The 5,785-nt window shown below is 39.4% G+C and overlaps 1 pseudogene; it reads right to left on the bottom strand.

Moving 5' to 3' along the window:
* Nucleotides 1–4,176: 4,176 nt before the first annotated feature.
* LOC149266146 (CBS domain-containing protein CBSX6 pseudogene) lies at nt 4,177–5,494 on the bottom strand (annotated as a pseudogene).
* Nucleotides 5,495–5,785: the final 291 nt, after the last annotated feature.

Genomic DNA, 5,785 nt, shown 5'->3' with positions numbered 1-5,785 from the left:
GGTTTGCAGTCATTAGTGGCAGATTCCTTGCTATCGACAGTGGGAAACCATCATTGTCTCCTGATCGATAGATTCTTACAGGTGTTCGACTTCAGCTCATCTATTCACACTTGTTAGATTGTACTGGGTACCTTGACGCTCATTATCATTATCGGTGAGTAGTCTCGCGTTTGTTAACGGTATACATCAATGACCAGTAATCAAACGATTTCTCACGTGGTCGACTTCAGATCATTTATTCCCATGGTGTAGAAATGTACCACGGCGGTCGGTGAAGACCTCAGGTTGTATCAGCATTCATTGGTTCACTTGACAGTTGCTCCTGTTGCTGCTAGTTGATACCACTCCACCTTATATGTTGCAGTCAGTCATGGCGACATTCTATATGCTGGCACCTGAGTTTGCAGTGTAGTACCATCCTATTCCATCATGTTCAGTTGGTACCTTTTGGGATCAGTCTTTGATATCAGTGATCCGTTGCATCTTTCAGCATCATTGACAGTCTTATATGTGATATTCAGACATGTACTTACTCATTATGATCAGATGATCCATTATGTATCTCCCAGTCCTTTATACTTGTGTACTTAGTGGATCCGCTTGTACTTGATATGCGGACATGCTTTACTTTTTCTGAGCATGGGTATGCCCGCCTCAGACAGTGTTTCTTTCTGATCTCCTTTTGGTGGCTTGGCAGGCTGAATTCTGGTGAAGTCCTCCTCGGTTTCTCGACAGAGTTCCTTTCCATGTACTTACATAATATATTTTGGCCATCATGTTCCCCTTCTGACCTCATACATTAGGGGGCATCTGTTATAGCTCCAAATCTCACTCTTATGGTTTGTGATGCTGCACTCATGGCCTAGGGCAACCCCTCCTTCCAGACCTGGTCCTAAAATTTAAAAAACAGTGTTTTACTCCCTATACGCGACATTGCCCTGAGTTAAACGCGTGTACACGCGGGCCTGTGTATACCCAACCCGCGTGTATGTATTAAAACACTTAAAAAAATAAATAATTCCTTATTTTCGGGCGGAGATCGCGGGTTTTACCTGCTGATCACCTGTTAGTGCCCGTGGCCCAACTGTTCCCAACCAACTCCTAACTAAAAAACTACTTTGGAGATGGTATAAAAAGACATCAAAGGGAAGGCCAAAGGGGAGAGAGAAAAGAGAGCAAGATTATTATGCTGAGATTTTTCCCTTAGACCAGGTCTGAAGTCCTTGGTGCTTTCTGCACTTCCCCCATATTGCATAGGAAACCCTTGTTTCCATGTGTATTGGTGATCATTCATCCTTTATATCACCATTGAGTAAGACTTGGAAGGAGCTCTTGTTGGAGGCTTGAGGCTGGAACGAATCCGGGAGGAAGCTTTGCTTGGAGCCTGCTGAAGGTGTTTCAGGTGAAATCTTTCCGTTATATGTACTTTACTTGCCTTTATATAAAGAAACACGTCTTGGTTCCCGAAACAATCTTTCTTTGTGCTTATGAGATTCTTGTCTTGAATTATTATGCAAGTAGTTACTTAAAGATTTTTATAACTAACTTTATAGCATGAAGATGGTTTGTGTATAAGTATTTGTCCATGTACTGCTGTGTTCTTTGATTTGTTTGTTTTACAGGTCAAAGGAGTAGAAGGGAACTCCAAGAAGGGTTTGGACCCTAAGGGCCTTCTCGAACGTAGGACCTTAGGTACGTACCCTAAACATTAGAATTTGCTTACAGTAAAGATAGTGGCTGTGTGTGTGTTTCTTTGAATAAGCAATTTTCAGTCTGGTAGAGTCTTAACCCAAAGGACCCTCGGGGTACTTTCCCCTCAACCAGAAGGACATATCAAGAAGAAAAAGGTGCAAGAAGTGAAAGATCACATCAAGAAAGAAGAAATGAATCCAACCATATCTTGTAATTCATTGGTCAAAATTACCACTCCTCAAACTATCAAGATAGAAGGACATATCAAGAAGAAAAATGTTCAAGAAGTGAAAGATCACATTGAGCATCAAGAAATGAATCTGACCATATCTTGTAAAGAATTGGAAGAAATTACCACTCCTCAAACTCTAGATATAGAAGGACATATCAAGAAGAAAAAGGGTCAAGCAGTGAAAGATCACATCGAGCATCAACAACAAGTTCTCCAACTTTTAAAGGATAACGCCACTTTGGTGCAAAATCAAATGAAACAACAGGTAGATCAACATCATAATGAAAAATGTTTTGATGTAGGTGATTGGGTATTTTTACTGCTACATCTAAAGCAAGCTATTTATGAGAAGGAAATGTCGGCAATACTACATGCACTTAAAAAATGGCGACCTTACCGAATGGGAAGACTCTTCAAGGATGAGGATGTGGAAGCATTGCTTTGTGCTATTTCTATTATCCAACCAGATTGGATAAACGAAGCAAGGGATGAATGGAAGAAGGACAAAGAAGTATGGCCACTTATTCAAAAGTTGCAAAAGATCCCAATTCAAACAATATTACCAGAAATTGAAGAGGAAGGAAAAATCATGTTGGAACCTAGAGTAGTCACAGAAACAATAACCCGACAGCTACGAAATCGATCAATTTCAGAATATCTCATCAAGTGGAAGAACTTACCTGCTGAAGATTCCACATGGGAGGACAAGAATTTTATACAGAAGCATCAAGAACTACTCAAGCGTTGAGGACAACGCTTTTTGAAGGAGAGGGGCATGTTAGGCCCCTATACTACTAGTGTAACCCCTTATTGTTATTAGTACAACCCACTTATTATATTGATGTACCCATGTAGTGCCCATATTGTTACTCTTGTGCCCCATAGAAGCCCACTATTGTTATTATTGTGCCCTTACATTATTATTGTTATGTCGGCTCTGATTATGTTATGACCCCTTAGACTCCTATATATAGAAAGGAGGTATTTTCATTTGTATCATCCAAGAATTGTTCATTTATGTAATGTAAAGGAGGTTGCCCCCTCAAAGAGGCTGAATTCTAAGGCGTTGATCTATCTTTTCTTGAGCTGGTTTCATAACATTATATTATATAAAAGAATTGAATTAATAAATTTATTTATGTACTCACATAAATAAACAATTTATTTATAGAATTGCAAAACAAATATACCCTCTTTCTTACTCTAGACACTTGAAAACATGAAAAAACACACCTTCATAAGGTGGAAAATAAACAAAAAGATTTCTCTTCCATTCTCCTTTAAAGATTTCTCTTCCATTCTCTTTTCTTTTCCTTTTTTTTCAAAGAAAAAGAAAGCATGTCTCTTCCATTCTATAAAAAACATTTAGAGAAAAAAAAAAAAAAAATATCTCTTCCATTCTATAAAAACTGAAAAATATAACGTTCTTTAATTTCGAACATTAAACAATTTGAGTGATTTTTAAATAATAAATTGATTGATATTTATTTATTTCTTCTAAAAAAATTTAGAACAAGACTGATGTGCAAAGAGTAAAATTAAAGATTTAAATCTCAGGACTCATTTGAATCCTATATTTGCATTAATATTTAAACAATGTGGTTTTGATTTACAAAATAAAGTTTCAAGTCAATTTTAAAACCTGGTACCATTGAATTTTTAGACAAACTTTTCACTTTTGTGTTACAACATCTCAGCATATGATTCCCTCGGAGATTTACTTCACCTGTTTCATTGTACAGTAGAGCTTCCATAATGGTGGAAATAGTCTTTCAATAATTAAATACAGAGATGGGATAAAATTTATATAGACATCAAATATGATTGAAAACATGGAATACTTTGTTCTTGATTCCAAATCCACTCAAATTTAACCAAAACATGGAATACTCTGTTCTTGATTGTAAAGTATCCCATCCTAGTTAATACCTCAAAAAGGACCTGCAATGTAGCAGATCAATCCAAAAACATGGAATGCTATGTTCTTGACTGTAAAGTCTCCCATTGCAATTAATACCTTAAAAGAGCCCTGTGATGTGGCAGATCAATCCAAAATCTGGGGAAAAAAACAAGAAACATGCATTTTGAAGGAAGCAGTTTTTTTTTACAAAAGAATCCAACAGTTCCCAAGGAAGTACAGTATGAAATGCAACAACTGTGGAAGTGTACAAACCAAAGGCTAAATATAAAATGTTATAACCCCAATTTTGGGACTTAAACCCTAGAAGGAATGAAAGTTTCGGTTGTCAGTATCAGTTTGTTGCAGAATTGAGTAGGAGGTTGGAAGGCTTAGTGACAGCAGTGAGGATGTCAACATACAAAATAATTCCCACTAGGCATTCATAATCTTCTTCCTCTTTCTCGTCTTTCTTACGATCGGTTACCCAGACATGCATGGCGCGATGAGCCAGCATATTTGTCATCACAGCGGCTAGAGAATTCCAAGGCCTGCAGGTCAATGGCAAGCGTCGACCCCTGTGTGATCGAGAGCTTCTACCTTTCTCCGACGGACCACCATTTTCGAAATAGAGATTCATGAAATCTTGGCATTTCATTGAGAACCTTCTTGTCGGGTCCCTCGGCTTCTCTGTGTCAAAGCCCTCTTCCTTGACCATTGTTAGCGGCAGCGCAGCTTGGCGCCTCGAATTGGATTTCTTGATTTGCTCAGAGGACCTTACTAGGGTTAAATTATCGAGCAGCACTATCTCTTCGACCCCCATGGTGAATTCTTCGATGCTTAGGTTCTCCAGGGCCCAGTCGGCCGACACGTGGTCGCTTTTCAAGAGATTGAATGCCGAGATGTCGCTGAGGATGCATAAGCTTCCACTTCCTTTGTCATCGTTACTCTGTTCAACCACGGCTATGGCTGGGGGATCATGGCCTAGGGCTTTTAGGGCTTCACAGGCAGGCAATCGGTTATTAACGGTGAAAACTTCGTTGTTCATGGCTCCTAGGGTTTCGATTGTTGTGAGGGGAAGAGGCGCGAGGGCTCTGAGGCATCCAACAAGGAATCACACCACATCTTTTTTGGGAAGACAACAAAGATTATCAGTCGGGGTTATGGACATCTCCTCACCATTGTCGAATGGGGGTTTCAACCATTTGCAACGGTAAAGAGTGGAGAATTTCTTGCTCATAACCCTCCACCCCGCGGGCCATGGTACCAGAAGACGCTTCACGCCCTGCTTCATTATTTCCAAGGCATCCACCAGTCTGTCACAGGTCATGAAATTAAGTCAAGAAAATTCCCAAATGTCCAAGAAACCCTAAAGAAACACAAATTGTCCTTTTATTTTTGGTTGGGCTTTACCTGGTCGCCAGATCAACTTGTCTAAGGAGCGAATTGTCGGGGACGAGGATTTGTGACACAGGGATATTCAAGGTGGCGTCAGGGTCCGTTAGTTTTGATTCAGTGGAAAGATGAGCAATGATGTCCAGAGTATTCAGAATGCCAAGGAAACGCTCCTGCCAGGCGTCGCCAGATTCGGGGGTTTTCTGGAGATGCGGTGGCCTTCGCTTCCACACGGGGATTCCACATTCTGTGCAGTCACGAAGATTTGGCTCAACCATTTTACGGTCGGGTGGAACGTGGAAGTCCCATCCTAGGTTTCGATTTTTCATGATCAATATGAGGTTATTTCTCCTTTTATTTATATGAGTAACATACTGGTTTATATGTGCTTTATAAGGTTATGATTTCATGATTATTTTTTCTGCTATTATGTTGGTTATTTATATGTTTTATAACAGTAGCTATGTGTGGCTCTCATCATGTTTTTAATTGTAAATGAATGATCAATGCATCTATGATCTAATGGATGAAATGGTAGTTGATGTGTTGAGGCATCAATGGTTCTTAGT

The sequence above is a fragment of the Pinus tabuliformis genome, chromosome 6 (assembly GCF_031772625.1).
Source record: "Pinus tabuliformis cultivar Carrire ecotype Pingquan chromosome 6, CPIR1, whole genome shotgun sequence".
NCBI lineage: Eukaryota > Viridiplantae > Streptophyta > Pinopsida > Pinales > Pinaceae > Pinus > Pinus tabuliformis.
This window is presented reverse-complemented; position numbering and strand designations above follow the sequence as displayed.